Raw genomic sequence first — 14,839 nt, forward strand, 5'->3', positions numbered from 1 at the left:
TCCCATTCCTTCCCATTCCAGTCGTCGCATGATGTTCTCGAGGGTGGCACTGAAGAGTTTCAGTGAAATGGTATCACCCTGCCGCACCCCTCTCTTGACATCAACGATCACTTCTTTGTAGAATGGTGAGATCCTGGTAGTGAATCCGCAATACAGCTCACGGAGGATCCTGATGTATTGGGCTTGAATGCCCTGATTGGCTTGGGCTTGAATGACCGCATCTGTCTCAACAGAATCAAAGGCCTTCTTTAAATCAATGAACGTTAAACAGAGTGGCATCTTGAACTCCCGAGAAACCTCAATGAGCTTGGTTATTGTGTGGATATGGTCGATGGTGCTGAATCCTTTGCGGAACCCTGCTTGCTCGCATGGTTGTCCTTCATCTAGTGTTCTGCCAATCCTATTTAGGATGACTCGAGTGAACAACTTGTAGATGACAGACAATAGGCAGATCGGGCGATAGTTGCCAATGTCATGGATGTCTCCCTTCTTGAACAGTAGTACGGTCCTGCTGGTTTTCCATTGGGACGGAACCTTGCATTCAGATAGGTAGCGAGTGAAGAGCTGAGCCAGTGTATTGATGAGTACTGATGGCAGGTTCTTCAGGTGTTCAGGTCTGACCTTGTCTGGGCCGGGTGCTGTTTGTTTCTTTACCGATGAAATGGCGTGTCGGATTTTGGAAGGGAGAATGTTGGGAACGACATATCCATCCTGTGGAATTTGGTATGTCGGCAAGTGGACATGGCTATCGAAGAGATTTGAGTAGAAGTCATGGATAATCTTCTCCATTGCCGTTCTGGAGGATGTGATGGATCCATCAGGACGTCGGAGGGCAGTCATCTTGGTCTTATAGTTGGCAAAGGACAGGCGGGCGTTACGAATACTTTTCCCGGCTTCTGCCGCATCTACCAGTACTTCTGCTCTTCTCTCTTTGAGGTCTTCCTTGATCGCATCTCTGCACTGCTTTGCGAGCTCGGACGTTAGCTTGCGGTTGCCTGAGGCATGCGCCAAACCACGCTGGCGAATTAGCTCAAGAGTTTTCGAAGATAGGCGATTTTTTGTGGCTATCTCTCTCTTGGCGTTCCTCGCACATTCATGGAGGTGCTGAACCAGTCGATCATATTCCTCGTCAATGTTATCAACAATGGCATCTTCCCATGTTGCCGCAATAGTACCAAAGAGTTCCCAGTTGGTGGTCATTCTGGGAGTTCTCTTTTTGAACTTTGCAGCCCTTTCTCCCCGCTCTGTGAAGTAGAATTTTGCACGAAGGAGACGGTGGTCCGATCCCGTTCGAAATTTTGAGACAACAGCGACATCAGTCAGGCAAAACCGTCAATTAAATATGATGTGGTCTATTTCGTTGTGGAATCGTCCTCCGGGAGACTCCCATGTCCATCGTTTAGATTCTGCCTTCTGGAACTGTGAGTTACCATGAATGGTCTTGGTCGACATGATGAACTCAGACAGTCTCTCACCCTGTTCGTTCCATTCTAGGCCATGGGTCCCGATGTGAAGTTCTTCAGCTGATCTTCTCGGTCCTATCTTGGCATTCAAATCACCCACAATGATCTTGTAGAAGGTGTGGTCTTCTTTATAGAACTTCTCTAGCTCCATGTAGAACTTCTCGATTTCTCTTTCATCATAATGAGATGTTGGTGCGTAGACAATGAAGATAGAAACTGCAGGCAGTGAACCACATCTATTCAAATGTAAACGTCCGATTCGGGTTGTTAGGCATTCGAACGAATCAATACTCTTGGCCAAGTTTGTGTTGACAAGGACACCGACGCCTCCAACACCTCTTTTATCGCATGTTCTGAGGAACAATTCTTCTCCAGTGTCGAAAACGGCATGGTGAGATTCGTGCCTTCTTGTCTCGGTCAGACCAATGATGTCGTACTTGATCATTCGCGCTTGTACCATCAGGTCCTCGATGGATGCATCTGATGCTAGCGTACATGCATTGAAAGTACAGACGATGATTTTTGTCTTCCTTCGTTGTGGCAGCCTAGGTTGGCCTTGAGATTTTGTCGGCCTCTCCTTTCTCATCCTTCTCAGTGCTGCCATGTCGGTGAAGCCGTCAGGGTCAGGTGAATGAGACCAGTAGTAGTTACTGGTTTTGGCATATCGAATACACAGCGGATAGCTTGCCAGGCTCTTCCGTGCCCCCTCAGTTCCCAGTAATATTGATCGTGTCTCAGGGTTTGTTTCTATTGGGGATTCTCTAATCCCTTCTTTATTGTTGTTGTTTTGGGGTCACACCTAGTGGGTCTTAGAGCTTGCTCCTGGTTGTGCATTAAGGGATCACTCCTGGCAGTGCTCAGGGGACCATATGAGATGCCAGGGATCAAACGCAGGTTGGCCACATGCAAGGCGAACACCCTATTCACTGTATTATCACTCCCGCCCCATGCATGCATTTGTTTCTGAAAGAAACCCTTTTCCCCAGATTCTATCAGTGTCAGATCCCACATTTATATTAACTCAACATGGATGTGCCCATAAGATATCAAGTGGTAATAAGTTTTACAAAGAAAAATAAATCAGAGGCCCAAGTCAAAGTAGAGCAGGTAGGGCACTTGCCTTGCATGCGCTGGTTCAGGTTCAATCTCTAAACCCACATATATGGTCAGTCCCCTGAGCCCACCAGGAGTGATCTCTAGGCACAGGGCCAGGCGTAAGCCCTGAGCATAGCTGTGTGTGGCCCCAGAGCAAAAATAATAAGAAAAATAAAGCAGGATAATGAAGACAGGGATAAGTGTGAAGATCGTCCTTTTTATTTTTCTGATTTGGTTTTATTGCATCTTTGTATGGAATTAATGGTGGTCTCCAAGATTTGACCATTTATCTCAAGGATCAGCAATTGGAAGGCTATGTTGGAGATACCTCTACACCTGGGTTCATAGTGCAATGCCACATGTGTGCCTTGGCCTGGACAAAAGGCCACATATATGTAAGATTGGATCACTGGGGGAGCCTGAATTTTCAGCAGTTTGGCACCTCTGTGAAGCTCAGTCATGAGGCAGTGGTGTCCAGCATAGATCTTCCAACAGCGACAGCTGTTGGGGTGTAAGTGTGGATTGGCCTCTCCAGAAATCACCCCCGAGGTCTCAGTCTCAGCCTGTGACCCAAGTACCTGAGAAATTTTTGGACTACTTGATCTCTTTTGAGATTTAACTATGAGCCTCTGGAGCAGGGTCTGTAAATGAGTTTACATGGCAGTGTTGGTGGGGAATGGGACGTGGGTGTGGCTACTGGGGCCTCTGGAAGTATAAGGGGTGGTAGTGGGGGCAAAGGAGGTACTTTTTATTGATAAGGTGGTGGCCAGTATAGGCCTCTCAGAGCAGATGACATTTGTACCAAAGCTTAAAGGAGGCACTATCACCTTGGAAACAAAGTACAAAGGCCTGAGACATGTGTACTACTGTGAGTGCTTTTGTACACTTATGATCCAAAAGGTTTTTTTTTCCCAAGCTTAAATTATTTTAGACTCACTACAAAGTTAAGGAACCTTTTAAATGCATGTGTTTGTTAAGCAATTTATGGAGAAACGCAAGAGGGTACATTTTCATTAAAACAAGTTTGTTTGCTTTTTTCAGAGAAATCTGGAATTTAGAGTTATAGAAAGTCTAGAGGCTGACCCTTGTTCACCCTTGCTCCTCCAAGCATGAAACTCCTAAAAATCCTAAAAAAATCATTCATTGAGTTCTATTTCTGTCCACTGCCCTTTCTAACATTCTGACTCTTAAGAACCAGAAAAAACTCTTTTGTATTTTCAGTGAGTGTCCCAACGGTTGCTTTGTCCAAAGACTAAGGAGGAAGAATCTTTTGAGTTGTTAATTCTTGGCTCTGTTTTTAAAGTAAACACATCCATTTAATGAAAACACACTGTGCACTGAGTGCTATTTTAAGGCAAACAGCAGAGAAGGGAGGGATGGGGGAGCCGACCAAGAGACATCAAAAGGTTATTAAACAACCTGGAATTAATCATAATAAGCTTTATTAAAATTTTCAAACCAGTGTTTCCTGTTTTTTTTCCTGTCTACCTTCTTTAAAGATGGTCATTAGAGAGAGGCCTGAGGAATTTAATAGACTGAGCAAATTTTTTAAGGCAAAAAATAAGCAGATTCCCAAGTTTTATTTTCTTTCTTTTCTTTTCGTTTTTGGGCTAAGCCGAACAATGTTCAGGGGTTACTCCTGATTCTGCACTCAGGGATCACTCCTGGTGGGCTCGGGGACTATATAGGATGCGGGTGCTAGAACCTGGGTTGGCTGCATGCAAGGCAAGAGCCCTGCCTCCTGTACGATCTCTTCAGCCCCTCTTGTTTCTTAATGCTCTTTTAAGCTTGAAAAAAAAGCATGAAAAAAAGCCAGGAAGATAAAATGGAGAACTCTTTAACAGAAAATGGGAACTTACCTAACTGTGGTTATCACAAGAATTCCAAAGACCAGAACCTAGAAGGGAGGCCTGAATGGGATGGCTCGTTGAGACTCAGGGTGGTCAGCTTCTGTGGCAGCTTAAATTTTTTTCGAGCTGATATAACTTGGGCACAGAAAAGGCAGCGAGACTTTTGCCTGATGCTTCTTTGATTTGCTGTATATCCCGTTGTAGGATCAAGATGAGTTCAATGCCAAAGTGTATGTCTTGACTGCATAAGACCTGGATTTGTTGCCTGGCACACCACACACACACACACACACACACACACACACACACACACACACACAAATTCTGTTATTAAAAAAGTCTGATCTTGAGACTGGAGAGAGTACAGCAGGTGAGGCTCCTGTCTTGTGTGCAGTCAACACAGGTGCAGTCTTAAATGGACCTCAAGCCTCACCCTGAACAGAGTGAGGAGAAAGCCCTGAATATCATGGAGTGTGTCCAAACAAAACTCAAAAAACCTAGCCTTAACGATACTTATCGGAACAGCCCATTTCTTTGTTCCACTTCAGAGGAAACCTCTGAAAAGAGGTGGAAGTCCTTCTGTTTCCAATTCCTTACCTACTGTTCATCATTACAAGTCATCCCAGGACTTCAGCCCTACCACACAACTGGAACTACCATGATCGAATGACCTTTGACACTCCGGAGCCCAGGACTATAGTACTTTACTGATTCTGAACTGAAAAGTTTAGGAAGGGAATTTTTAAAAAGTATTATTTGGCTTCCCCTCTAATCATAAAATCTTCACCTCTTCTTTCTTCCACCCTTTTGTTTGTTTTGTTTTTTTAACCACACCCAGTGGTGCTCCGGGGGATCACTCCTGGTGGGCTTGCGGAACTGTATGTGGTGCCACTGATTAAATTCTGATGTGCCAGACACAAGGCAAGTGTCCTATCTGCTGTATTATCGCTTCTGCCTCTTTTCTCCCACTTTTCAAAATTTCTCCACAATTAAGATTCCAATGATTCATTCTGAAGTAGTGACTCATGCCACACCCAAATTTCCTGGTTGGACCCTTGCTTCAGTGTTGCCTTACTTCTCCCTGCAGATACGTATAGATGTGTTACTGAAGCCTCGTATTTCTTGGGGCCTCCAAAAAATTGGGGGATCCCAGAAGAATAATCTTTAATGTCTATTGTCTGTTAGTACCTTTACAAAACATCAGTTGATTTGATAGAAAGTATTTTATTTATTGTATTGATTAGAAAAAATAGAGTTTAATATGTTGTCGGCCTCTGTGTTCCCCTGGCTGAAGATCCACTGGTCCCTATTGGGATGTATCAACTAAGAAGTTTTAGGAGACAGCTACTACCTGAGATAATGTTGTTTAGTGTCTTGGGACTGTTGGACCTGACCTGGGGAGCCTAATCTTACAATTTGCAGCCAAACTAACAAATTACTCTTGGAGATTGTTTGGAAACTCATTATTCTAAGAATTGTTGGGGAGGGGGAAAAAAGTAAGCAGTTATCTCACTTTTCCTGTTATGAACTATACATGTAGGAAGGCAAACTGTGAATGTGCTAAACTTAATTTTAATAATAATAATTCCAAAAGTTAAGGATATGGCGGAAGTAGTAGGACATATGTTTAGCATGTGCAAAGCCCTGGGCTTGATCATGGCACAGCATGACCTGCAACACTGTTGTGTAGTCTCCACAATAGCAAAGAGTTGCAGATAATGAATGCAAAGGAAATAAGAGACTCCCACTGTTTTGTTCCCTTTAGAAATAATGGTTCTTTGCAATGATTATCAATATTATTGTTAATATCATGTTAAATATATCAATATCAGTGTTAAATTTAAAATATAACAATATCAATGTTAAAAAACTGCTAGATAAGAGGTTAATGATGAGGTTAACAATGGTTAAGGTGGGTCAGGCTGACAGCACTTTAATATATTTTAATATACCAAAAGACAGACAGACACTATAGCCTCTTGCTGTGAGGCAGTAAGAACACAACATCACTTAAGAAGTGTTCCTCGATTACCACAAGGTTTGGGGATGGAGGGTAGTTAAGATAGAGGAGGGTCCATTATGACTACATTAGTTGGAAATGATTACTCTGGACAAGAAACGAATGTTAAAAGTAGGTAAAGGGATATACATGATAACCTTTCAGCATCTGTACTGCAAACCATAATGCCTAAAATGGTTAGGAAAAAGAGAGAAAAATATAGGTGCCTGACATAGAGGCTTGGGGGTGGTTTCAGGGATCAGAGGGAAATTAGGGACATTGATGCTTGGAAATTACACTGGTGAAAAGATAGGTGTTGGAACATTGTAGACTGAAACCCAATCATGAACAACTTTATAATGCTCTATCTCAATAAAATTAAAAATTAATATTATAAAACAAAAGAAATGTTCCTCCCTGAACATCTAACTTGAATTTGATTAAATTTCTGGACATAATTTTTAGTTTAAGAATCACATAAGTGGGGCTGGAGTGATAGCACAGCGGGTAGGGTGTTTGCCTTGCACGCAGCCAACCCGAGTTCGATTCCCAGCATCCCATATGGTTCCCCGAGCATCCCCAGGAGTAATTCCTGAGCGCATGAGCCAGGAATAACCCCTGTGCATCGCCTGGTGTGACCCAAAAAGCAAAAAAAAAAAAAAAAAGAATCACATAAGTGAAATATGTATGTGAGTAACACTTGTATCCTCATTACATACAGAAATCCGTAGGGCGTCTGCCTTGCATGCAGCCAACATGGCCGACCCGAGTTCGATTCCTCCGCCCCTCTCGGAGAGCCCGGCAAGCTACCGAGAGTATTCGATATGCCAGACACAGTAACAACAAAGTCTCCAATGGAGACGTTACTGGGCCCGCTCGAGCAAATCGATGATCAACGGGAGGGCCTCGAGCATAAAAAATATTTATGAAATATTCTTTATGTGATGCTTGGGTTCAAAACCTTGGGCTTCACATCTGTGAGGCATAAGCTCTGTCACCGAGTATGTACTTGGTCTAAAATTGAATAATTTTTGTCAAAATTTTATTTTGTAGTCCAAGACCAAGGATTTGTCCTACCTGGATCACTCCCCTAGGATTTCTCATTTATCCTCCCCATTTGTGCATTAAAGGCATTTTCCCACTAGAAGGCGCTGTCCCCAAAGTATGGTTTTGGCTTCTTAAATTGGAGATGTTCCCAAAAGCAGCTTTCTTTTTCACAGTTTTCCTGGGAGACCACTGCATGACAGCAAATTTCTTAAAGTAACTTTGCTTCTGTAATGATTTTCTACTATTTTGCAGCCAAAGTTGTGAGGGCCAGCATTTCTTTCAGAATCTTCCAGAGTTTAATGTAGCCTTATCAATTCCCTCACCCTTCTCTTCTCCTTAAAGGAAGTATCTAGGCTCTTTTAAATATATACCTGTCTTGGGGCTGGAGTGATAGCACAGCGGGTAGGGCGTTTGCCTTGCACGTGGCCGACCCGGGTTCGATTCCCAGAATTCCATATAGTCCCCCAAGCAAGGCCAGGAGTAATTCCTGAGTGCATAAACCAGGAGTAACCCCTGTGCATCGCTGGGTGTGACCCCAAAAAACAAAAATAAATAAATATACATATATATATATATATATATATACCTGTCTTACATGGGCAAGTGCTTTGAGTTTTAAGTTAATTGATGTTATTATTGCTGAAATTAGCCTACTACTACCAGCTTTGTTGTGTATTCCAAGCAGACTCATCAGATTCCTGGGGCATGGTGCTAAATCCAATTTGGGAACACTCTTTTTTTTTTTTAAAGTTTATTTTAGTTTTTTTTCTCTTTGGGTCCATCTAGTAATGCTCAGGTGTTACTCCTGGCTTTGCACTCAGGAATTATCTCTAGTGGTGTTCAGGGATCCAGGGATCCAACCCAGGTTGGCCACATGCAAAGCAAATGCCCTCTCCACTGTACTATCGCTTCAGCCTTGGGGGGTGGGAAGGGGAAACACTTTTTAAGAAAAATAATACCCAACTGTGAATATAAAGTTAGATAAGAAAAGGGAATATCTATTTAGAATACATCACAACAAAGCAAAATAAAAAAAACAATCAGAGTTTTCAGGAAAAAATAACATTTACATTAAAAAATAGCATATTGGGGCCAGAGTGATAGTATAGCACTTCAGGCACTTGCCTTACATGCAGCCAGCCAGGGCTCAATCCCCAGCACTACATATGGTCCCTGAGCACTGCCAGGAGTGATGCCTGAGTGCAGAGCCATAGTAAGCCCTGAGTACCACTGGGTATGGCCCTCAAACAAAACAATAAAAACAGCATGCTCTGTTCTCTCTCTGCACCCCCTTCCCTTTATTGTTGAAATGTCTGGGGTTCACATGGTGGGCTGAGTGTACCACCAGGGAACCCAGAGCATCTGGGTCACATTTAGGCATATGTGCAGTACCAGGAATCAGAATCATGTGCTCAAGAGAGAATGCAGACCTCTACAGAAAGCTGAGAATAAACATCTCAGGTGTAGATGTGGACCATCCCCCAGGTCCATATGGGGTAGGGAAATGGGGGTAGGGAAACCCATTGTTGGATTTTGTTTTGGAAATCACACCTGGTGATGATGCTCTGAGGTTACTTTTGTTCAGGAGTCACTTGCAGCAGGTACAGGTGACCATGTAGTACCAGGGATTGAAACAGGGTCTCCAGTAGGCAAAAATGGCTCACCCTATTGAGTTTCTTGTTTGCTTTTTGGGCCACAGCCAGTGATGCTCAGGGGTTACTCCTGTCTCTGCACTCAGGAAATACCCTTGGCGGTGCTTGGGGGACAATATTGGATACCAGGGATCAAACCCAGGTCCCCAAGTTCACCCTGTTGAGCTATCTCTTCAACCCTCTTAAAATTTATATCATCTTCTTAGGAAAGTGCTTTCATTGATAATAATGCTTTAAAAACTTTTGGGCTAAACTTTGCTCCTTTTTGGGGTGGGGGCACACCTATTAGTGCTTGGAGGACCCAGGAGGTGCTGGGGATCAGACTTGAAGCTCCTGCATGTATAATATGTGCTCCAGCCTTTTGAACTCTAGCTGGCCACAATTTGCTTCTTGAAGAAAAAATAATTTTTGTACCAGATATATTATAGCAGGAAAGGTACTTTCCTTGAACTTCATTGTTGCTTGGTTTGTTTTTGGTTTTTTGCTGGGAAGGATTTGGGCCACACTGGCTGTGCTCAGGGCTCACTCTACTTACCTTAAGTGCAGTACTGTCTCTCTAGGGTCCCTCCTTTTTTCCTTGTTCACTGTTCTTGTTGATACTGTTGTGGCAGTGATGGAAACTATATTGGGAACTGTGCACGGCTGGCTGTAGTGCTCACACATCATGAGCTACAGTGCTCACCAGAGGTCTCATATAACCTTGCTCCCATGATCTGCTATGGTGCTCAGTGAGGTTTGCACTCTGAGTTGTAGTGTTTGCCCAATGCACCTCAAGATTCACAGTTTTAGTGGAAGCACACAGATTGTGGTTGTGGTGCTCACCAGGGGCTGCTCTGGGGCTCACATATATGCTCACCAAACAATAATGCAACTTGAAAGGGGTAGGGAATATAAATAAATACATAAATATGAAAGGTATTTTTTAAAAATTAGCAGGAGATAGAGACATCATAACCCAGAAGCCCACACTCAGGAATAATCGTGAAGTTGGGGAGAGGTAGGGAACAAGAGAAGTCATAGATTCAGTAGAGAAGGTAAAGGTGCTTGTCTGCTTGACCTACTTCGGTCTCTCTGAGAAGATCCTAGGAGGTGGGAAAGGATTCTGTCTTGGACCCCCAACATCCAGCCTTACAAGGCTGCTGGTAAGCTGTATCGAAGGTCCACCTGACCTACACAAAATGGGAATTGGCCCCTAACATCTAAGTTTTGGGGGAGCCATGACCTCTAGCTTGAGCAAGGGATTGCTCTTTGCAAGAAAAGGAAACTCAGTACTGACCTCCATCCAAGTTTTCCAGGTTTTCAGATTCCTCTTCTACATCCCCGGAAAAGAATTTTAGAAAGAGATGCATAATGAAAAATAGTTTTATAATTTTGTTTCGACCCCCCACACACACACACACACAACACCTTATCTCTCTGGTCCTTGCGTTCCTTCTTTAGCATGTTTAGTACTCTATAACAAGAGTACTAAACATGCTAAAGAAGTCTCAACTGGAGGATTTGGAACAGTTCTCAGAGTAAAATCTGTTGGACCATTACTTTTTTTTTTTTTTGCATTGGGAGGCCTCCGCAGTTGTCCTTAGGGTGGAATGCAGCCATTCCGCAATACTTGACCTAGTGGTGCAGGCCTGAGAGTATGGTGCTAGTGTCTGGTGATAAGGTGCTGTTTGGCCCTGGAATGCAGGAAGCCACCAGTCAGTCATACCTAGCTGTGTGAAGGGGATGGGAGGGCATGTGGTGCTCTGGAGCAAATCCCTGGGCCTTTCAAACACAAGGTCTATACTGCAACCCTCTCAGCCATCACCTGGCTCCGTTAGACTTTCTTGAGTTTAATGCTTTACTTGATTATCTGTGTCTAACTATCACTGAGCCTTTTACTATGGTTCAGAGAGCCTCAGTAATGCACATCTTAAAGTTTTTAACAAGTCATTCTCTAAGATTGTTGTAAATCAACACCTAACAGAATATTTTAATGTTTTATGCTATACAATTATGCTATGAGAGAAGCAGCAATATAAGAGTCTCCTTTGTGCTTTAATCAAATAATCAAAACTTTGTGCAAGTATTTGCTCCCTCCCTTCTTCTCTGCAAAGCTATTACTCTCTGGGGTTAAGAAAAGAACCCACACTGACCTGAGGCATACACTTTAACACGTGAAACCCCTTTCTGGGGCAGTATCATTGATAGATGTTTTGACTTTATCTGGATCAAGAATAAACCATACATATACTTTTGTTAACAGCTAAAGATTCCAAGATTTCAGCTGGAAACAATGGGTCATTGAATAGATGCGCAAGGGAACCCTTCATAAACATTTCTGAAACACTTCAGAACCCTTCAGAAATCCAAGAGAAAGAAAAAAAAAACACGTGAAACTGACTCACTATGAAAAACTTTCTAAATGACAAGACAAACAGGAAAAAAAAACACCCAAAGCAGAAAACCAGGAAAATAAATGAATTGCAGTAATTAATAATTAATAATATCAATAACTACTCTAAATGTGAATGATGTGAACTTATCGATCAAAAGACAGAGTGGCTCTACAGATTCAAAAAGCAGGCTCTGGTGATATTATGCATGCAATAAACTCATATTTGATGTTAGGAAAAACATAGGTTCATAGTGAAAGGCTGGAGTAAAGTATTTAAAGCTAATATCAGACAAAAAAGACAGGAAGTGCAATAATAGATAAAAAGTGGTGTACATCATTGATGGAATATTACTCAGCTATAAAAAAGGGACAATGTTATGCCTTTCCAGATAACAAAAATGAAACTTCAGATAATTAGACTAACTAAGACAGCAGAAATGGAAGACAAAAAAAAAAGAGAGAATACCAAATTTTTTGTTTTTTTTTTTCTTTTTTGGGTCACACCTAGCGATGCTCAGGGGTCATTCCTGGCTCTGCACTCAGGAATCACTCCTGGCGGTGCTTGCGTGGGGGACCATATGGGATGCTGGGGATCAAACCCAGGTTGGCCACGTGCAAGGCAAACGCCCTACCTGCTGTGCTATTGCTCCGGCCCTCACACTATTTTATTTATATATGAAAAATAGATAACCACAGCAAATGAGTAGGCGAAGCACAAGAAAAACAACTGTTAAAAAATAAATATATGGGGGGCTGGAGCAATAGCACAGCGGGTAGGGTGTTTGCCTTGCACGCGACCAACCCGGGTTCAATTCCCAGCATCCCATATGATTCCCTGAGCACCGCCAGGAGTGACTCCTGAGTGCAGAGCCAGGAGTGACCCCTGTGCATTGCCAGGTGTGACCCCAAAAGCAATAAATAAACAAATAAATAAATAAATCGGACTGGAGCACAGTGGGTAGGGCATTTGCCTTGCATGCGGCTGACCTGGGTTTGATTCCCAGCATCCCTTATGGTCCTTCGAGCACCGCCAGGAGTAATTCCTGAGTGCAGAACTAAGAGTAACCCCTGTGTATCTCCGGGTGTGACCCAAAAAGCAAAAAAATAAAAATAAATAAAATAAAAATAAAAATATAACTTTGGGGGGGATGGTGCCGCCAGCAGGTCAATCTGTACCTGTGAGGTGAGTGCATCAGCAGATGATGCAGCTACCCCAAAATTGCTACTGTGCCTTTGGCCAGACCCCAAAAACTTGGGGCAAAGTTTACCAAGAAAGTAAATGGCCAAAAGTTAGGTATATGAGAGATACAGCCACAAACCACCTCCGGATCAGCTATCTAATTGGAGGCATGGCCTCTCTGGTTCCTGATCGAACTGTTTAATGGCCATGATCCCAGAGACTCAGAAACAAATCTCGAAACCCAACGGCTTTTGGCAGAACTGCATCCAGTCCCTGAAGTAGGTTACCAGCGCTGGGCCACCCTAGGTGGGAACAAGTTTCCTGCCTTTGTCCTGTTCCCCCTGGCGGCTTGGTGGCTGTCCTCCTCCAGAGGCCACTGGACAGTCAGGTTTGGGCCCACAGTGACAAAACGTGTGGGGCCTCACGGGATGGGAGTGGAGCCGGCCTTTTTCATCCCTTCCCAACGAGACCCTGAGTCGCTGCCCACAAATGGCCTCTCTGGCTCCTGATCAAGCTGCTTAATGGCCATGATCCCAGAGACTCAGAAACAAATCTTGAAACCCAGTGGCTTTTGGCAGAAATGCATCCAGACCACACAGTAGGTTACTGTCACCAGGCCAACCCAGGGGGTAAAGGGTGCTGTCCCTCAGCCTGCTCCCCATAGTCAGCTCCGTGGCCGCCATCTTCCAGAGGCCATTGGACAGTCAGGTTTGCACCCGCAATGACGAGACACGCGGGGCCTCACGGGATGGGTGTGGAGCCGGCCCTTTCCTCCCCACCCCAACGAGATCCCAAGTCACCGCCCAGGAACAGCCTCTCTGGCTCCTGATCAAGCTGCTTAATGGCCATTATCCCAGAGACTCAGAAACAAATCTCAGAACCCAGCAGGTTTTGGTAGAACTCCCTCCAGATTTAATTGTTAAAACTTTGGAATTCCAAAATCGTGCAGCCACTACTGCAGCCACATGACATCATATGTTATTCATAACCAACAATAGAAAGAAAATTGTCTAGTGCTGCCTTTTCAGCAGATCTGAGTGTTGGGGTAAAGGTAAAGGCCCTCCCGTTGATAGTCGATTTGCTCGAGCGGGCCCAGTAACATCTCCATTGGAGACTTTGTTGTTACTGTGTTTGGCATATCGAATACTCTCGGTAGCTTGCCGGGCTCTCCGAGAGGGGCGGAGGAATCGAACTCGGGTCGGCCATGTTGGCCGCTTGTAAGGCGAACGCCCTACCGCTGTGCTATCGCTCCAGCCCCAGTGTTGGGGTAAAATCCCAAATAATAATGGTGGGTCTGGTGTCAAAATTTTGAATGTAATCAAAGTAGAGAGAGAGTAATGTGGAAATCATCTGCCCCACAGGTAGGGGGAGGGTGTGGGATGGGGGTATTCTGGGGCATTTGGGGGTGGAGAATGGGCACTGGTGAAGGTACAGGTGTTTCATTGCATGACTGAGACTTAAACTTGAACGCTTTGTAACTGCTCTCACGGTGATTCAATACATAAAATTATAAAAAATGAAAAAAAAAGGTGGAGTTTATGCCCAATTCAATCAGCTAAGCTAGTGGCTGAATAAATAGCAGTACTCCTTCATTAAATATGTGTGTGTGTGTGTGTGTGTGTGTGTGTGTTACCAGAGAGGAAAGAGAAGGAGGGTGAAAGGATGGATAGCAGGATCATTTTAACAGAGTGAAACAGGAGAACTTTGAGGATGGAATGGTGACATGTACAAACATTTAAGAAGTATGAAGCTGTATTCCCAAACTCCTGAGTATTTCAAGCTAATGGTAGCACTGTAGCACTGTCCTGTTGTTCATCAATTTGCTCCAGCGGGCCCAGTAACCGCTCCATTATGAGACTTGTTGTTACTGTGTTTGGCTTGTTGTTACTGTGTTTGCCATACCGGATACATCACAGGAAGCTTGCCAGGCTTTGCCCCGCAGGCGAGATACTCTCAGTAGCTTGCAGGGCTCTCCTAGAGAGGCAGAGGAACCAAACCCTGCTCATCCGGCTGACATCTCGCAAGGCAAACCGAATACCCTACCGCTGGGCTATCGCTTCACCCAAGCTAATGCTGGAGCGATAGCACAGCGGTAGGGCGTTTGCCTTGCACGCAGCCAACATGGCCAAACCAAGTTCGATTCCTCCGCCCCTCTCGGAGAGCCAGGCAAGCTACCGAG

Source organism: Sorex fumeus, unplaced genomic scaffold (genome assembly GCF_029834395.1).
Source record: "Sorex fumeus unplaced genomic scaffold, SorFum_2.1 ptg000009l, whole genome shotgun sequence".
Taxonomy (NCBI): Eukaryota; Metazoa; Chordata; class Mammalia; order Eulipotyphla; family Soricidae; genus Sorex; species Sorex fumeus.